Here is a 21,110-nt window from a genome sequence, read left to right as displayed (position 1 = left end):
TATGTTCCACAGGAAGCTGCTTTTAATTATTCAGAAGATGCTTTGAATGGTGTATAAATGCATGTTATACCCAGCGATTCATCTGAACTGTGTTCTCCAGTGACAATTTTAAACTTCAGGCCATGAGTTTCAGTCCACAGAAGATTATTAAAGTGTCCAAGATGGTCAGCATGTTTGCTGAAATACGTGGTACCACCGTCTTCATTAAGAGAAGTTCAGATTTGTTGTTGAAGTGCATCTTTGTGCTTTTTATGTAGAGGGTCGGTAACAGCCTCTGCCTAAAGCCTTAAGTCTTAATTTTCCATTGAATTCAAAGGTTTTGCCTTCCTAACCACCGTGGGAGCCTTTCTTCTACACCAAAACTATTGCAGTGAAGATGAGATCACAGCAGCGTTATTTTTTCTTTCTGAAAAGATATTACAAAATAAAACTTATTTTTCGGATGGTAAAGAGGCAGTAATGCTGTTCAGTGAATTGCAGCATAGAAGAAGGCCATTTTGGCCCATTGTGATGGTGTAATTTCTGTGAAATTCTACGTAATACAAAGTGAAAAAAGGCCCTTTGGTCCAACCGGTCAATGTTTGTGTTTCATAGAATCATAGAAAGTTACGCAAGGGAAGGAGGCCATTCGGCCTATCGTGTCCGTGCCGGCCAACAAAGAGCTACCCAGCCTAATCCCACTTTCCAGCTCTCGGTCCGTAGCCCTGTAGGTTACAGCACTTTAAGTGCACATCCAAGTACTTTTTAAATGTGGTGAGGGTTTCTGCCTCTACCACCCTTTCAGGCAGTGAGTTCCAGACCCCCATCACCCTCTGGGTGAAGAAATTTCCACACTAAACCTTCTACCAATTACTCTGGTAAGGGATGTAGGTCCTTTCTATTCACTTTATCTAGGCCCCTCATAACCTCAATAAGGTCTCCCCTCAGTCTCCTCTGTTCCAAGGAAAACAACCCCAGCCTATGCAATCTTTCCTCATAGCTAAGATTCTCTAAATTTCTGTACCCTCTCCAGTGCAATCACATCTTTCCTGTAATGTGGTGACCAGAACTGCACTCAGTACTCTAGCTGTGACCTAATTAGTGTTACATAAGAACATAAGAAATAGAAGCTGGTGTAGGCCATACGGCCCCTCGAACCTGCTCCGCCATTTAATACGATCATGGCTGATCCGATCATGGACTCCGCTCCACTTCCCTGCCCACTCCCCATAACCCCTTATTGCCTTATCGTTTAAGAAACTGTCTATTTCTGTCTTAAATTTATTCAATGTCCTGGCTTCCACAGCTCTCTAAGGCAGCGAATTCCACAGCTCCACAACCCTCTGAGAGAAGAAATTTCTCCTCATCTCTGTTTTAAATGGGCGGCCCCTTATTCTAAGATCATGGCCTCTAGTTCTAGTCTCCCTCATCAGTGGGAACATCCTCTCTGCATCCACCTTGTCAAGCCCCCTCATAATCTTATACGTTTTGACAAGATCACCTGAATTCCAACAAGTACAGGCCCAACCTACTCAACCTTTCCTCAAAAGTCAACCCACTCATCCCCGGGATCAACCCAGTGAACCTTCTCTGAACTGCCTCCAAAGCAAGTATATCCTTTCGTAAATATGTTTTATACAGTTTTTTTTATACACTTCAAGCTTAACCCACCTGGTCTTGTATCCTCTGTTCAAACAATAGGCCCAATCTCATGTGCCCACCCTGTTCCCATATTCCTTTATCCCCCTTCCCTTCAACCACCTATAAAACCTATTAAATGTTAGGAAGAAAGACTTGGATTTATATAGCGCCTTTCACGACCATTGGACGTCTCTGCTTTACAGCCAATGAAGTACTTTTGAAGTATAGTCACTGTTGTAATGTGGGATATGTAATGTTGATTATGGACTCTACTTCAATCACTAACTCTGGTAGTGCATTCCCACAGCCTTCCAATACTTTGTATCTTTTTAAACATTTCTGCTAAATTTCTCATATTTATTTTTGTATCTCTGCTCCCTCGTTCTAGACCGCTCAATCATTGGAAACCGTGTTTCTATATGCCCTTGAGCACATAATCCAGGCTGACACTGCAGTGCTGAGGGAATGCTGCACTGTCGGAGGTGCCGTCTTTTAGATGAGATTTTAAACCGAGGCATCGTCTGCTCTCTCAAGTGGATGTAAAAGGCACCATTCGAAGAAGAGCATTTGAGTATCCCTCAACCACTATCACTAAAGCAGATTATCTGATCATTATCACATTGCTGATTGTGGGAGCTTGCTGTGCGCAAATTGGCTGCTGTGTTTTGTACATTGCAACACTTCAACAATATTTGGGTGGCTGTACAGCGCTTTGGGACTGATGTCATGAAAGGCGCTATATAAATACAAGTTCCTTATTTTCTTTTACTTTGTCCTGAGAACTGCCCCAATATTTCAAGTCCTTCATATTTGTATTTTCTTATTCCAAGCAGCATTGTGTACATTTGTGCTGTACCTTTTTGTCTTAACATCCTTCCTGTATATTTTTTTTAATCATTCACGGGATGTGAGCGTCGCCAGCAAAGCCAGCATTTATTGTCCATCCTTAATTGGCCTTGAAAGGAGCCACCATTTCAGAGGACAGTGAAGCTGTGGGTCTGGAGTCACACATAGGCCAGACCGGGTAAGGACGGCAGATTTCCATCTCTTGAGGACATTAGTGAATCAGATGGGTTTTTAATGATAATCCGGTAGTTTCATGGTCACATTTTTTTAATTCCAGATTTATTTAATTACCTGAATTTAAATTCATGTGAGCCTAAAAATGCAAGCAGTATACAAACTGTCTTATGATTAAAATTTATGTAGATTCATCGTTATATTTTGGACTTTTCATTAAGGACTTTTGATGCATGTTTTAAAGACTAAAATAGTGGACTTGAAACCCTCGATTTCCTGGTAAAAGAACACAACGGTCAGCTTGACCAAAATCAGGATGCATGATGGTTTGCTTACTGTCCAGGATGGTTGGAGAAGGAAACGCATATGTCTGCAAGACTGAAGGGAGCCTCCGTGAGCTAAACAGCCCGAATTGTTGATCAGCAGAAACAATGCTGACAATTGTAAAGATAAGGGAGGCAGGTCTGCAAGATGGTGTTTAAAATCAACCCTTTTAATGTATGATGATCAAACAGCAGATTTGAAAGAAAGAACGCCGTATAAAAGACCCCATTCTACAAGGGTTTTCAGGAGAAGCAGATGCAACAGTAAGACAAGACGGTATAAAAGAACAACCTTCTTCCCTCAAGACGAAAAACTCAACCGATTCTTTGTCCTGAGTTGTAGTCGCTAGAAAAAAGGTTGTATGAAAAGTTACTTCTTTCTGGTTTAAAAAAAGCTGTTGCATTGCCTATTGAATAAGAGAGGGAAGAAATCCTACAGATTTGGTGCTGAAACCTGGGATGCTAAACTGAGAGTCAGAGACAGGAAGGACTCACTCATAAAGGCCTGATAGCTAGCTGAGTTGAGGGGTCAGGTCCGTGTCCGATTACAACTAAAACATGTAACGAATGCTCTTGGGGCTTAGTTGTGAAGTGCACAGGCATTGTCCAACTGGCAGTGTACGGGTGTTCGAAGATCAGGCCCTCCTGTGTGGCTCAGACGTGGACCATGTACAGTAGACACCTCAAATCACTGGAGAAATACCACCAACGATGCCTCCGCAAGATCCTGCAAATCCCCTGGGAGATAGATGCACCAGCGTTAGTGTTCTTGATCAGGCCAACAACCCCAGCATCGAAGCACTGACCACACTCGACCAGTTCCGTTGGGCGGGCCACATTATTCGCAGCGCTCTACTCTGAACTCCCTCACGGCAAGCGAGCCCCAGGTGGGCGGACAAAATGTTTCAAGGGCACCCTCAAAGCCTCCTTGATAAAATGCAACATCCCCACCGACACCTGGGGGTCCCTGGCCAAAGACCGCTGCTCTAAGTGGAGGAAGTGCAACCAGGAGGTCGCTGAGCACCTTGGGTCTCATCGCCGAGAGCGTGCAGAAAACAAGCGCAGGCAGCAGAAGGAGCTTGCGGCAAACCAGGCTTCCCACCCACCCTTTCCTTCAACCACTGTCTGTCCCACCTGTGACAGAGACTGTAATTCCCATATTGGACTGTATAGCCACCTGAGAACTCACTTTTGGAGTGGAAGCAAGTCTTCCTCGATTTCGAGGGACTGCCGATGATGATGATGGTGCTGCAGAATGGAACCAAGGCATTCATCCAGAATCCCAAGAAGGAAGGGAGTTTATGACTAAGCAGGATGTAGGTGCGGCGATATAGGGAAACGAACTCGAGGTGAGCAGATAAAGGTGGTCTGGCTATTAGCAGTTTTTGGAGTTAAAGGAAAAAGAAACTGATAGAAGTAACCTTTTATCTTGCAACACCTCTTGCCATAACATTCATTTGCTTATCCATGTGAGGTGCTCCCAAACCCTCATATCCTTCCGTTTTTCTACAGCACTCAGTATAATAATTTTTTTAACCAAAATGTGGCTGTCTCACCAACCTTGAATATCCACTTGGTACTCTGAATTATTTACTGTGATTCTTGTTTTAGTATCATCTCCCATCATGCCTCTCCCTCTAGTCCAATACCACTACTCAGTTGCATCATTAAATCAGAGCACAGAAGGCGGCCTTTTGCCAGCTCTGTGAAAGAGCTATCCAAATAAACCCACTCCCCTGCTCTTTCCCCATAGCCCTCTAAATATTTTCCCTTCAAGTATTTATTCAATTCTCAATTGAATGTTACTGTTGAGTCTGTTTCCCCCGCCCTTTCAGATCACAACACACTACAAATCAAATGTTTCCTCGTGTTGCCTCGTGCCAATCACATTAAATCTGTGTCCTCTGGTCACTAACCCTTCTGCCACTGGAAACAGTTTCCCGCCCCATTTACTCTATCAAAAGCTTTCGTGATTTTGAGCACCTTTATCGAATTTCATTTTAACCTTCTCTGCTCTGAGGAGAACAACCCCTGCTTCTCCAATCTCTCCACATAATTGAAGTCCCTCCTCCCTGGTACTGTTACAGTAAATCTCTTCTGCACCCTCTCCAAGGCCTTGACATCCTATCTATAGTGTGGTGCCCAGAATTGAACACAATATTCCAGCTGAGGCCGAACCAGGGGATTATATAGGTTCAACATATCTTTTTATTAATTCATGGCAAGGCCGGCATTTATTGCCCATCCCTAACTGCCCCTTGAGAAGATGGTGGTGAGCCGCCGCCTTGAACCACTGCAGTCCGTGTGGTGAAGATGCTCCCACAGTGCTGTGAGGGAGGGAGTTCCCAGATTTTGACCCAGCAACGATGAAGGAACGGCCAATATATTTCCAAGTCAGGATGGTGTGTGACTTGGAGGTGGTGGTGTTCCCTTGCGCCTGCAGCCCTCGTCCTTCTAGGTGGTAGAGGTCACGGGTTTGGGAGGTGTTGCCGAAGAAGCCTTGGCGAGTTGCTGCAGTGCATCTTGTAGATGGTACACACTGCAGCCACGGTGCGCCGGTGGTGGAGTGAGTGAATGTTGAAGGTGGTGGATGGGGTGCCAATCAAGCGGGCTGCTTTGTCCTGGATGATGTCAAGCTTCTTGAGTGTTGTTGGAGCTGCACTCATCCAGGCAAGTGGAGAGTATTCCATCACACTCCTGACTTGTGCCTTGTAGATAGTGGAAAGGCTTTGGGGAGTCAGGAGGTGAGACACTTGTCGCAGAATACCCAGCCTCTGACCTGCTCTTGTTGCCACAGTATTTATGTGGCTGGTTCAGTTAAGTTTCTGGTCAATGGTGACCCCCAGGATGTTGATGGTGGGGGATTCAGCGATGGTAATGCAACTTCCTTGCTTTTGTACTCTGTTCCTCTATGAATAAAGCCAAGGATCTCGTATGCTATTTTGAACAGCCTTCTCAACTAGTTCTGCCATACGTACATCCCCAGGACACTCTGTTCCTGCAGCGCCTTTAAAATTGTACCATTTAGTTCATGTTGCCTCTCCTTATTCTTCCAACCAAGATGTATCACTTCACACTTCTCCGTGTTAAATTACATCTGCCATGTGTCTGTCCATTTCACCAATCTGCCTCTATCCTCCTGAAGTCTATTATGATCCTCCTCTGTTTACTACATATCCAATTTAAGTATCATCTGAAAACGTTGAAATTAAGCCCTATATACCCAAGTCCACGTCTTGGTGAGACCACACCTGGAATATTGTGTGCAGTTTTGGTTGTCTTACCTAAGAAAGGATATATTTGCCATAGAGGGAGTGCAGCGAAGGTTCACCAGACTGATTCCTGGGATGGCAGGACTGTCATAAGAGGAGAGATTGGGTCGACTGGGCCTGTATTCACTGGAGTTTAGAAGAATGAGAGGGGATCTCATTGAAACGTATAAAATTCTGACTGGGTTGGATAGACTGGATGGGGGGAGGATGTTTCCCCGGGCTGGGAAATCTAGAACAAGGGGTCACAGTCTCAGGATATGGGGTAGGAAATTTAGAACCAAGATGAGGAGAAATATTTTCACTCAGAGGGTGGTGAACCTGTGGAATTCTCTACCACAGAAGGCTGTGGAGGCCGAGTCACTGAATATATTTAAGAGGGAGATAGACTTCTAGAAACAAAAGGGTAAGGGGATAAAGCAGGAATATGGTGTTGAGATAGAGGATCAGCCGTGATCATATTGAATGGCGGTGCAGACTCGAAGGGCCGAATGGCTGACTACTGCTCCCATTTTCTATGTTTCTATTAAGATATCAACAAGAGCAGTGGTCCTAATACAGACCCCTAGAGAACACCACTGTACATGTCCTGAAAAAACAACTGTTCATTGCTACACTCTGTCCCATAACCAGTTTTATATCCATGCAGCTACACTCCCTTTAATCCTATGGGCTTTAATTTTGCTAACAAGTCTATTATGTGGCACTTTTGTCAAATGCCTTTTGAAAGTCCATATACACAACATCAACTGCACTGTCCTCATCAACCCTCTCCATTACTTCATCAAACAATTCGATCAAATTAGTTGGCCAAGATTTGCCTTTAACAAATCTGTGCTGACTTTCATTTATTAGCCTATACTTTTCCAAATGCCAATTGATTTTGTCTCTCAAAGTTTCCCTACCACCGAGGTTAGGCTGACTGGCCTGTAATTGTTGGGTTTATCCCTCTCCCCCTTTTTAAACGGGGGTCTAACATTGGCAATCCTCCGCACCACTCCCATAACCAAGGAAGATTGTGACTAGAGCCTCTGCAATTTCCAGCCTTACTTCCTTCAGTAACCGCGGATGCATCCCATCCGGACCGGGTGACATTTCCACTTGGAGTACTGCCAACCTTTTAAGTAGTGCCTCTTTACCTAGTTTTACTCTATCCAATATCCAATATCGCTACTGCCTCCTCCTTTACTGATACACTGGCAGCATCCTCTTCTCTAGTGAAGACAGATGTAAAGTACTCATTTAGTACCTCAGCCATGCCCTCTGCCCTCTGCCTCCACAGGAAGATTTCCTTTTTGGTCCCAAATCAGCCCCACCCTTCCGTTGACGACCATTTCACTATTTAAATGTTTATAAAAGTCCTTTGGTTTCCCTTTTATATTAGCCGCTAATCTATTCTTATGCTTTATCTTTACCCCTCTTATTCCTTTTTTTAATATCTCCTCTATATTCAGCTTTGTTCTTACTGTATTACTACTACACGGCAAGTGAGCCCCAGCTGGGCGGAGGAAACGTTTCAAGGACACCCTCGAAGCCTCCTTGATAGAGTGTGACATCCTCACCAACACCTGGGAGTCCCTGGCCATAGACTGCCCTAAGTGGAGGAAGAGCATCCGGGAGGGCGCTGAGCACCTCGAGTCTCGTCGCCGAGAGCATGCAGAAAGCAAACGCAGGCAGACTCCCCACCCACCCTTTCCTTCAACCACTGTCTGTCCCACTTGTGACCGAGACTGTAATTCCCATATTGGACTGTTCGGTCACCTAAGAACTCACTTTTAGAGTGGAAGCAAGTCTCCCTCGATTTCGAGGGACTGCCTATGATGATAATACTATATTATGACCCTTACATTTGTCATAAGCCTCCTTGCTCGGTCTCATTTTAATCTTTATCTTTAATCATTCAGGGAGCTCTAGCTTCGGATGAAATTTTCCCCCTTCATAGGAATGTGTCTACTCTGTACCCAAATCATCGCTGTGAAGGTGTCCCGTTCGTTGTTCAATTACTGTGTTGCCTACCAAGGTTCGATTCCAATTCCCTTTTCAACTCACTGAAGTTAGCCCTCTGCCAGTTCAATATTTTCACACTTGATTGTTCCTGGTCCTTTTCCATAACCATTCGAAACTTGATTTTATGATCACTGTTCCCCAAATGCTCCCCCACTGAAACTTGCTCCATTTCATTCCCCAGAACTAGATCCAGCTCTGCTTCCTCATTGGGCTGGAAACACACTGATCAAGAAAGTTCTCTTGTACACATTTCAGGAACTTCTCCCCTCTCTGCCCTTTACCCTGTTACTATCCCAATCTATATTAGGATAATTGAAATCCCCATTATCAATACAGTACTGAGGGAGCGCTGAACTGTTGACGGTGCCGTCTTTCAGATGAGACGTTAAACCGAGGCCCCGTCTGCTCTCTCAAGTGGACGTAAAAGATCCCAGGGCACTATTTCGAAGAAAAGCAGGGGAGTTATCCCCGGTGTCGTGGGCCAATATTTATCCCTCAATCAATATAACAAAAACAGATGATCTGATCATTATCACATTGCTGTTTGTGGGAGCTTGCTGTGCGTAAATTGGCTGCCGCGTTTCCCACATTACAACAGTGACTACACTCCAAAAGTATTTCAATTTGGCTGGAAAGCGCTTTGGGATGTCCTGAGGTAGTGGAAGGCGCTATATAAATGCAAGTCTTTCTTTCTAGATGTCCACCCAAGGCTCCACCTGCCTGTTCAGGTGGATATTAAAATCTAAATGGCACTTTGAGGAGATGCAGCATGTTCTGTGTGCTCCGGCAAGCTACTTCAACCAACCAATAAAAAGCAGATTAACTGGTAATTCACCTCATTGTCATTTGTGGGGCATTGCTGTACACATAACATCATCTGTAAATCATTGTATGTGAAACGCTGTGGGATCTTTCTAAAGAATATGATGTGCTGCTATATAAATGCAATGTAGCTTTCTTACTGCAGCTGGGCTATCCTAAGGGAGGGAATGAAAATGATGGGGTAGGGGTGTTGAGCTGGGCAGTAATGAGCAAAGCAATGAGCAAAGCCTCGGAGCGGACCTTGTGCCTGACTGTTGCATGCTACACTGAGAATGGAGTGAAAATAGAAACATAGAAATCTACAGTGCAGAAGGAGGCCATTTCGGCCCATCGTGCTCAACAGCCCTGAAGGTTAGATATAAACTTATGATCGATGGCGGAAAGGTAAAGAGCACCCACAGAGGCGTCAGGCCTTCATAACTCACTCAGTATGTATGAGGGAGTTTGTGGGACAGCGAGGCCATCCTGGATTGCCACGTCTACAGGGAATGTCTCTGCCCTGACTCACTCCGGCTCAGCGTCGTTGAGCTGGAGTGCGAGTTCAAGACACTTCGACACACATGGGCAGGGGTGGTATCTTTGGATAGTTTACCCCAGAGTACAGTCACATCTCAGAGGAAAACACAGGGGCAGGAAGTGGAGGCTGGGTCATTGCAAATATTTAAGGTGGAGATAGACAGATTTTTGAACAATAGGGGAGTTGAGGGTTATGGGGAGCGAGCAGGGAAGTGGAGTTGAGGCCAAGAGCAGATCAGCCATGATCTTATTGAATGGTGGAGCAGGCTCGAGGGGCCGAATGGCTGACTCCTGCTCCCATTTCTTATGTTCTAACTGTGGCACCGTGAAGCAGGAGACTGTCCAATTGTGGGGGGAGGAGAAGATTAGAAAGATTGTAGTTGTAGGGGATTCGATAATTATTGGGATAATTGGCGTCCTCTGCAATCACAACTGAGAGTTTGACTGTCACAGCAGCGAGGTGGGGGGACCTAGGAGAGGTAGAGAAGGAGGTCTCGGAGACACTGGTCCTGTCCAACAGGCACCATGTACTTGCTATCAGTGGGCATGAGAATGAAAGCTGCAGGACGGGTGGCCAGATGCTAACGAGGTTCACGAGGTTGATTCCTGAGATGAAGGGGTTGTCTTATGAAGATAAGTTGAGCAGGTCGGGCCTGTATTCTTTAAAGTTTGGGAGACTGAGAGGTGATCTTAGTGAAAGACTTGACCGGTTAGATGCAGAGAGGATGTTTCCCCTCGTGGGGGGAAATCTAGAACTAGAGGCATAGTTTCAGAATAAGGGGCCGCCCATTTAAAAACAGAAATGAGGAGGAATTTCTTCTCTCAGAGGGTTGTAAATCTGTGGAATTCCCTGCCCCAGAGAGCTGTGGAGGCTGGGTCATTGAATATATTTAAGGCGGAGATAGACAGATTTTTGAATGATAGGGGAGTCGAGGGTTATGGGGAGTGGGCAGGGAAGTGGAGTTGAGGCCAAGATCAGATCAGCCATGATTTTATTGAATGGCGGAGCAGGCTCGAGGGGCCGAATGGCCGACTCCTGCTCCTATTTCTTATGTTCTAACTGTAGCACCATGAAGCAGGAGACTGTCCAATCGGGGGGGAGGAGAAGATTAGAAAGATTGTAGTCGTAGGGGATTCGATAATTAGGGGAATAGTTGCCGTCCTCTGCAATCACAACTGAGAGTCCTGGAGGGAGTGTTACCTACCCGGGTAAAGGATATCTTGGACAACTGGAAAGGAACTTAGAAAGGGAGAGGTAGATCCAGGTGTCATGGTCCATGTCAGGACCAACAGCATAGAGAAGCACAGGGAGGTGGTCTTACTGATGGAATATCATAAACTAGGAATTAAATTTAAAAACATGACCTAATGGGTGGTAATGACGGGATTATTACCCGAGCCATGTGCCAATTGGCATAGGGAAAGGAAGATCAGGAAGGTGAACACATGGCTGAAAGACAGGTCTCGAAAGGAGGGGTTCCATTTTAGTACTGAACAGGAAGGAGCTGTAACACTGGGACGGGTACCTGAACCGGAAAGTGACCAGAGTCCTCATGGAAAGAATAAATGGAGCTGTGGACAGGACTTTAAATTAATAAGATGGGAGGGAGGGATATGGTGAAAACAACATAAACCTGAAGATGAAAGAAATAGGAGATGAGAGAAAAGATCAGACCAAGGTAAGGAACAAGGTTGACATAAGAGGTCAGTATAAAATGGCGGTTAAAAACCAAGTGAGAAGGAATGTTAATATAAAGGTCAGTTTAACCTCGGTGGTGAGGAAGTTCTCAGAAACGATAATCCGAGACAAAATTAACAGTCACTTGGACAAGTGTGGATCAATTAAGGAAAGCCAGCACGGATTTGTTAAAGGCAAATCGTGTTTAACTAACTTGATTGAGTTTTTTGATGAGGGTAACAGAGAGGGTTGATGAGGGCAATGCGGTTGATGTGGTGCATGTGGATTTCCAAAAGGCATTTGATAAAGTGCCACATAATAGGCTTGCCAGCAAAGTTGAAGCCCATGGAATAAAAGGGACAGTGGCAGCATGGATACGAAATTGGTTAAGTGGCAGGAAACAGAGAGTAGTGGTGAACAGTTGCTTTTCGGACTGGAGGTAGGTGTTCCCCAGCAGTCAGTTCGAGGACCACTGCTTTTCTTGATATATATTAATAGAAACATAGAAACATAGAAAATAGGTGCCATTCGGCCCTTCGAACCTGCACCACCATTCAATATGATCATAGCTGATCATGCAACTTCAGTACCCCACTCCTGCCTTCTCTCCATAGATCCCTTTAGCTGTAAGGGCCGCATCTAACTCCCTTTTGAATATATCTAACGAACTGGCCTCAACAACTTTCTGTGGTAGAGAATTCCACAGGTTCACAATTCTCTGAGTGAAGAAGTTTCTCCGCATCTCGGTCCTAAAAGGCTTACCCCTTATCCTTGGACTGTGTCCCCTGGTTCTGGACTTCCCCAATATCAGGAACATTCTTCCTGCATCTAACTTGTCTTGGGCTTGGGTGTACAATTTCAAAATTTGCAGATGACACAAAACTTGGAAGTATAATGAACAGTGAGGGGAATCGTGATAGACTTCAAGGGACATAGACAGGCTGGTGGAATGGGTGGACATGTGGCAGATGAAATTTAACGCAGAAAAGAGCAAAGTGATATCTTTTGGTAGGAAGAACGAGGAGAGACAATATAAACTAAAAGGTACAATCCTGAAGGTGTGCATGAACAGAGAGACCGGGGGGTATATGTACACAAATTGTTGAAGGTGGCAGGGCAGGTTGGGAAAGCAGTTAAAAAGCTTACAGGACCCTGGGCCTCATAAATAGAGGCACAGAGTACAAAAGCAAGGAAATTATGATGAAACTTTGTGAAACACTGGTTCGGCTACAACTGGAGTACTGTGTCTAATTCTGGGCACCGCTCTTTAGGAAGGATGTGAAGGCCTTAGAGAGGGGGTAGAAAAGGTTTACAAGAATGGTTCCAGGAATGAGGGACTTCAGTTACGTGGATAGACTGGAGAAGCTGCCATTGTTCTCCTTGGAGCAGAGAAGGTTGAGAGGAGATTTGATCGAGGTGTTCAAAATCATACGGGGTCTAGACAGAGTAGACAGAGAGAAACTGTTCCCATTGGTGGAAGGGTCGGGAGCCAGAGGACACAGATTTAAGGTGATTGAAAAAAAGAACCAAAGGCGACATGAGGAAAAACTTTTTTACGCAGCAAGTGGTTAGGATCTGGAATGCACGGCCTGAAAGGGTGGTGGAGGCAGATTCAATCGTGGCTTTTAAAAGGGAATTAAATAAATACCTGAAAGAAAAAAAATTGCAGGGCTACGGGGAAAGGGTGGGACTAGCTGAGGTGCTCTTGGAGAGAGCCGACATGGCCTCGATGGGCCGAATGGTCTTCTTCTGTGCTGAGACCATTCTATGATTCTATGAACCAATTAAACAGCAATGTGCACAGCATCCGAAACCAAACGAGGGAACTGGAGGCTTTAATTCATAGCGGGGAACCAGATGTAGCAAATATAATGACACATGGTTACACAAGGAACAAGATTAGCAGTTAAATATTTCAGGTTATAACCTATTTAGAAATGGTAAGGAAGGTATAACGGAGGTGGGTGGTTACACTAATTAGAGATAGCTTAATGGCAGTAGGGAAAAGGGACATAACTAACATTAAGATAGAAACGGAACCCATATAGATTGAGATACGACAGACCATCTAATAGTGGAAGGAAAGTGGAGGAAGAAATATGTAGGAAACATTTTGAAACGAGTAAAAGACATAGAATTATAATCATGGTGATTTTACCCCCAAATAAACTGGCAAGAGGTAGGGAAAGAGGAAATATAGTTTAGAATAAATATACTCTGCTAAAAATAAGAACAAACTAGCCAATAATGAAACACTGTGGATTAAATGAAGAGACAGGGGCAAAATTGAAAGAAGAAAAAATAATTTAAAAAAATAGCGAAGAACAAAATTGTCTTTACCATAACAGCAATAAAACATCCTGATTTATAAAATGGAGTGCAGATATTGTAATGGAGGAATTAAAATGACTAGGTTCCACCGAGATTTGAACTCGGATCGCTGGATTCAGAGTCCAGAGTGCTAACCATTACACCATGGAACCACGTGCTGAGGGCCGCAACACTGTAACCAACCCGAGAGAGCTACATGGATACATTGTGGAGAGATACATTGTGGATATATGGCGGGGATACATTGTGGAGAGATACATTGTGGATATATGGCGGGGATACAATGTGGAGAGATACATTGTGGATATATGGCGGGGATACATTGTGGATATATGGCGAGGATACAATGTGGAGAGATACATTGTGGATATATGGCGGGGATACAATGTGGAGAGATACATTGTGGATATATGGCGGGGATACATTGTGGATATATGGCGGGGATACAGCACCGCTCATTTTGTCTTTATAGCGCTTGAAAAGGACGAGACATGCTGGTGTTAGAGAGGGGGGGAGGGAGAGAAGGGGAAGGAGGAGGGGGAGGGATCCAGTCAGGAGGGGGCGGGTCCTGTATCCAGGGGGCGGGTCCTGTATCCAGGGGGCGGGTCGCTGGCGGGTTTGCGGCTGCTCCCCCGGGAACAATGGGAATCGGGAATTTCCGCTTTTTGCAGAAACTGAATCTAACAGGACCCGCCCCCTGGATACAGGACCCGCCCCCTGGACACAGGGCCCACCCCCCGGATACAGGACCCACCCCCTGGTTACAGGGTACGCCCCCTGGATACAGGACCCGCCGCCTAGTTACAGGGCCCGCCCCCTGAATATAGGGCATGTCCCCTGGTTACAGGGTATTCTGTGCGGAGTGAGATGCTGGAATCAGACAGAAGTCCCGGGGTCAAAGGTGGGCAGCGAGAGGAGAGCAGCAAATGGGCACCTTGGCTCCAAGCTCAAATTAATGCAGCTTGGTGCAGTGTCCGGACCACAGCAAGTGCTCTGAATGTCAGCGGGAAGGTTCCTGGAGCCAATGGAGCCAGTGAGGGAAATGCATTAGTTTGCACCGTTCACACCATGCACATCTCTGCATTCGGGCTGGAAAACCACGCTGCGAGTTGCAGGGCCAGAGCTGGGCATGGGACGGGAGGGGCACCGACTGGTCTCCTACCCCCTGCACCGACTGACCCTTGCTGGGGCCTCCTACCCCCTGCACCGACTGACCCTTGCTGGGGCCTCCTACCCCCTGCACCGACTGACCCTTGCTGGGGCCTCCTACCCCCTGCACCGACTGACCCTTGCTGGGGTCTACCACTCCCTGCACCGACTGACCCTTGCTGGGGTCTACCACCCCCTGCACCGACTGACCCTTGCTGGGGTCTACCACCCCCTGCACCGACTGACCCTTGCTGGGGTCTACCACCCCCTGCACCGACTGACCCTTGCTGGGGTCTCCTACCCCCTGCACCGACTGGCCCTTGCTGGGGTCTCCTATCCCCTGCACCGACTGACCCTTGCTGGGGTCTACCACCCCCTGCACCGACTGACCCTTGCTGGGGTCTCCTACCCCCTGCACCGACTGGCCCTTGCTGGGGTCTCCTATCCCCTGCACCGACTGACCCTTGCTGGGTTCTCCCACCCCCTGCACTGACTGACCCTTGCTGGGGTCTCCTATCCCCTGCACCGACTGACCCTTGCTGGGGTCTCCTACCCCCTGCACTGACTGACCCTTGCTGGGGTCTCCTATCCCCTGCACCGACTGACCCTTGCTGGGGTCTCCTACCCCCTGCACCGACTGACCCTTGCTGGGGTCTCCTACCCCCTGCACTGACTGACCCTTGCTGGGGTCTCCTATCCCCTGCACCGACTGACCCTTGCTGGGGTCTCCTATCCCCTGCATCGACTGACCCTTGCTGGGATCTACCACCCCCTGCACCGACTGACCCTTGCTGGGGTCTCCTACCCCCTGCACCGACTGACCCTTGCTGGGATCTACCACCCCCTGCACCGACTGACCCTTGCTGGGGTCTACCACTCCCTGCACCGACTGACCCTTGCTGGGATCTACCACCCCCTGCACCGACTGACCCTTGCTGGGGTCTACCACTCCCTGCACCGACTGACCCTTGCTGGGGTCTACCACCCCCTGCACCGACTGACCCTTGCTGGGGTCTCCTACCCCCTGCACCGACTGACCCTTGCTGGGGTCTCCCACCCCCTGCACCGACTGACCCTTGCTGGGATCTCCTACCCCCTGCACCGACTGACCCTTGCTGGGATCTACCACCCCCTGCACCGACTGACCCTTGCTGGGGTCTACCACCCCCTGCACCGACTGACCCTTGCTGGGGTCTCCTACCCCCTGCACCGACTGACCCTTGCTGGGATCTACCACCCCCTGCACCGACTGACCCTTGCTGGGATCTACCACCCCCTGCACCGACTGACCCTTGCTGGGGTCTCCCACCCCCTGCACTGACTGACCCTTGCTGGGGTCTACCACCCCCTGCACCGACTGACCCTTGCTGGGGTCTCCCACCCCCTGCACTGACTGACCCTTGCTGGGGTCTACCACCCCCTGCACCGACTGACCCTTGCTGGGGTCTCCCACCCCCTGCACCGACTGACCCTTGCTGGGGCCTCCTACCCCCTGCACCGACTGACCCTTGCTGGGATCTACCACCCCCATGCACCAGACACCCAGCTCTGCCCCGCCTTCTACATACCTCTTGTAGGGAGGAGGTTTTGAGAATGCAGTGGAGAAGCTGCATCCATCATTCACTTCAATTGCTCTGATTATTTCCACGTGTTTTGCTGCCGATTCCCAAGCTTTCTGATTACCAACACTGTTTATTTTTGATCGATTTGACTTGATTTTAATGTTGAATCGCATTCAGAAAATAAAACACAAATGCAGGCAATTTATGCTCAGTAACATCCCGTTAACACCTCTTGTAGGGAATTCGATCAGAATTGTCAATAGTGGGGAAATATTGGGGGCTGAGATTCATTATTCACAAGAGTGACAACTTTTGCAAACTCATTTCCACAGGCAGGATTTCAGTGAGAGGCGCCGAGAAAGGCTACATGTTCACCCAGGGACCGCCTCATATCAATGAATAAGAAGGTGAATAAGGCGAGGCAGAGCAAGGGAAAGACATCTTTTTCGTCTTCTTAGGCAATCCCTCGGAGTCAAGGATGACTTGCTTCCACACTAATACGTGTTCTCAGGTGAGTGATGAGTCCAATGCAGGACCTGCAGTCTCTGTCACAGGTGGGGCAGACGGTGGTTGGAGGGACGGGAGTGGGTGGGGTGCTTGGGTTGACGTGCGTTCTTTCCATTGTTTGCATTTGGCTTCCGCATGCAGCCGACTAAGAGATTCGAGGTGTTCGGCGCCTTCTCCCACAAACAGCAAGGTGCTAAAGGCTGAAAGGAAGGCAGAGACTGAAAAATAGACTGCAGTACAAAAAAGTAACAAGAGATTGCAAGGGGGAGGAGACTGGAAAGAGAGGAGAACGTGAAATGCAGAGAAGGAAAGAGTCTGAGAGCAAGAGGGAGAGAAATGAGCAGGTGTAAGAAAGAACGTGTATTTATATAGTGCCTTTCACCACCAGCACAGACCAAAAAGCAGTGAGTTTGAAGTGTTATAACCTCAGATCTGCACAATCCAACATGTGTGTGCAGTGTGTATACACACAGAACTCATCAAGGAAGGGCAGTTGTTTTTATACAGGAGCTAGATTAAAAAGTAGGACCTCAAAAGTAGTAATCTCGGGATTGCTACCAGTGCCACGTGCTAGTCAGAGTAGGAATCGCAGGATAGCGCAGATGAATACGTGGCTTGAGCAGTGGTGCAGCAGGGAGGGATTCAAATTCCCGGAGCATTGGAACCGGTTCTGGGGGAGGTGGGACCAGTACAAACCGGACGGTCTGCACCTGGGCAGGACCGGAACCAATGTCCTAGGGGGAGTGCTTGCTAGTGCTGTTGGGGAGGAGTTAAACTAATATGGCAGGGGGATGGGAACCAATGCAGGGAGACAGAGGGAAACAAAAAGGAGACAAAAGCAAAAGACAGAAAGGAGATGAGGAAAAGTGGGGGGCAGAGAAACCCAAGGCAAAGAACAAAAAGGGCCACTGTATAGCAAAATTCTAAAAGGACAAAGGGTGTTAAAAAAACAAGCCTGAAGGCTTTGTGTCTTAATGCAAGGAGTATCCGTAATAAGCTGGATGAATTAACTGTGCAAATAGATGTCAACAAATATGATGTGATTGGGATTACAGAGACGTGGCTCCAGGATGATCAGGGCTGGGAACTCAACATCCAGGGGTATTCAGCATTCAGGAAGGATAGAATAAAAGGAAAAGGAGGTGGGGTCGCATTGCTGGTTAAAGAGGAGATTAATGCAATAGTTCAGAAGGACATTAGCTTGGATGATGTGGAATCTATATGGGTAGAGCTGCAGAACACCAAAGGGCAAAAAACGTTAGTGGGAGTTGTGTACAGACCTCCAAACAGTAGTAGTGATGTTGGGGAGGGCATCAAACAGGAAATTAGGGGTGCATGCAATAAGGGTGCAGCAGTTATAATGGGTGACTTTAATATGCACATAGATTGGGCTAACCAAACTGGAAGCAATACGTGGAGGAGGATTTCCTGGAGTGCATAAGGGATGGTATTCTAGACCAATATGTCGAGGAACCAACTAGGGGGGAGGCCATCTTAGACTGGGTATTGTGTAATGAGAGAGGATTAATTAGCAATCTCGTTGTGCGAGGCACCTTGGGGAAGAGTGACCATAATATGGTGGAATTCTGCATTAGGATGGAGAATGAAACAGTTAATTCAGAGACCATGGTCCAGAACTTAAAGAAGGGTAACTTTGAAGGTATGAGGTGTGAATTGGCTAGGATAGATTAGCGAATTATATTTAAGGGGTTGACTGTGGATGGGCAATTGCAGACATTTAGAGACCGCATGGATGAACTACAACAATTGTACATTCCTGTCTGGCGTAAAAATAAAAAAGGGAAGGTGGCTCAACCATGGCTATCAAGGGAAATCAAGGATAGTATTAAAGCCAAGGAAGTGGCATACAAATTGGCCAGAAATAGCAGTGAACCCGGGGACTGGGAGAAATTTAGAACTCAGCAGAGGAGGACAAAGGGTTTGATTAGGGCAGGGAAAATGGAGTACGAGAAGAAGCTTGCAGGGAACATTAAGACGGATTGCAAAAGTTTCTATAGATATGTAAAGAGAAAAAGGTTAGTAAAGACAAACGTAGGTCCCCTGCAGTCAGAATCAGGGGAAGTCATAACGGGGAACAAAGAAATGGTGGACCAATTGAACAAGTACTTTGGTTCGGTATTCACTGAGGAGGACACAAACAACCTTCCGGATATAAAAGGGGTCAGAGGGTCTAGTAAGGAGGAGGAAAATCCTTATTAGTCGGGAAATTGTGTTGGGGAAATTGATGGGATTCAAGGCCGATAAATCCCCAGGGCCTGATGGACTGCATCCCAGAGTACTTAAAGAGGTGGCCTTGGAAATAGCGGATGCATTGACAGTCATTTTCCAACATTCCATTGACTCTGGATCAGTTCCTATTGAGTGGAGGTTAGCCAATGTAACCCCACTTTTCAAAAAAGGAGGGAGAGAGAAAACAGGGAATTATAGACTGGTCAGCCTGACATCGGTAGTGGCTAAAATGATGGAATCAATTATTAAGGATGTCATAATAGCGCATTTGGAAAGAGGTGACATGATAGGTCCAAGTCAGCATGGATTTGTGAAAGGGAAATCATGCTTGACAAATCTTCTGGAATTTTTTGAGGATGTTTCCAGTAGAGTGGACAAGGGAGAACCAGTTGATGTGGTATATTTGGACTTTCAGAAGGCTTTCGACAAGGTCCCACACAAGAGATTAATGTGCAAAGTTAAAGCACATGGGATTGGGGGTAGTGTGCTGACATGGATTGAGAACTGGTTGTCAGACAGGAAGCAAAGAGTAGGAGTAAATGGGTACTTTTCAGAATGGCAGGCAGTGACTAGTGGGGTACCGCAAGGTTCTGTGCTGGGGCCCCAGCTGTTTACACTGTACACTAAATTAATGATTTAGACGAGGGGATTAAATGTAGTATCTCCAAATTTGCGGATGACACTAAGTTGGGTGACAGTGTGAGCTGCGAGGAGGATGCTATGAGGCTGCAGAGCGACTTGGATAGGTTAGGTGAGTGGGCAAATGCATGGCAGATGAAGTATAATGTGGATAAATGTGAGGTTATCCACTTTGGTGGTAAAAACAGAGAGACAGACTATTATCTGAATGGTGACAGATTAGGAAAAGGGGAGGTGCAACGAGACCTGGGTGTCATGGTACATCAATCATTGAAGGTTGGCATGCAGGTACAGCAGGCCGTTAAGAAAGCAAATGGCATGTTGGCCTTCATAGTGAGGGGATTTGAGTACAGGGGCAGGGAGGTATTGCTACAGTTGTACAGGGCCTTGGTGAGGCCACACCTGGAGTATTGTGTACAGTTTTGGTCTTCTAACCTGAGGAAGGACATTCTTGCTATTGAGGGAGTGCAGCGAAGGTTCACCAGACAGATTCCCGGGATGGCGGGACTGACCTATCAAGAAAGACTGGATCAACTGGGCTTCTATTCACTGGAGTTCAGAAGAATGAGAGGGGACCACATAGAAACGTTTAAAATTCTGACGGGTTTAGACAGGTTAGATGCAGGAAGAATATTCCCAATGTTGGGGAAGCCTAGAACCAGGGGTCACAGTCTAAGGATAAGGGGTAAGTCATTTAAGACCGAGATGAGGAGAAACTTCTTCACCCAGAGAGTGGTGAACCTGTGGAATTCTCTACCACAGAAAGTTGTTGAGGCCAATTCACTAAATATATTCAAAAAGGAGTTAGATGAAGTCCTTACTACTAGGGGGATCAAGGGGTATGGCAAGAAAGCAGGAATGGGGTACTGAAGTTGCATGTTCAGCCATGAACTCATTGAATGGCGGTGCAGGCTAGAAGGGCCGAATAGCCTACTCCTGCACCTATTTTCTATGTTTCTGACCTGGGAGCACTGACCTGGGAGCATGGTGCCCATTTAGTGGCTGATGCCATTTGGAACTTTTTGGGAGTTGGGACTGAGATGTCCCAGATTGCAAATCCGCTATTCAGTGTGGGAGCAGCATCGCTACAGCTCACCTCAGGGAGTGAGGCTGAGCTACTTGGCCACACACAGTGCTGTTGGCCCAAATCATCGGCAGTCCCTTGAAATCGAGGAAGACTCGCTTCCACTGTAAAGGTGAGTTTTGAGGTGACTGAACAGTCCAATACAGAAATTACAGTCTCTGTCACAGGTGGGAAAGGGTGGGGAGTCTGGTTTGCCGCACGCTCCTTTCGCTGCCTGCGCTTGATTTCTGCACTCTCTTAGCGACGAGACTCTAGTCGCTCAGCGCACTCCCGGATGCACTTCCTCCACTTAGGGCGGTCTTTGGCCAGGGACTCCCAGGTGTCGGTGGGGAT

At 47.0% G+C, this 21,110-nt stretch overlaps 1 non-coding gene across 1 annotated transcript; it reads right to left on the bottom strand.

Annotated features, from left to right (window-relative positions):
• Nucleotides 1-13,666: 13,666 nt before the first annotated feature.
• On the bottom strand, nucleotides 13,667-13,738 carry trnaq-cug (transfer RNA glutamine (anticodon CUG)). Its single transcript has one exon. It is a non-coding gene; the product is annotated as a tRNA-Gln (tRNA).
• Between the last annotated feature and the right edge of the window lie 7,372 nt (nucleotides 13,739-21,110).

The sequence above is a fragment of the Pristiophorus japonicus genome, chromosome 19 (genome assembly GCF_044704955.1).
Source record: "Pristiophorus japonicus isolate sPriJap1 chromosome 19, sPriJap1.hap1, whole genome shotgun sequence".
Taxonomy (NCBI): domain Eukaryota; kingdom Metazoa; phylum Chordata; class Chondrichthyes; family Pristiophoridae; genus Pristiophorus; species Pristiophorus japonicus.
This window is presented reverse-complemented; position numbering and strand designations above follow the sequence as displayed.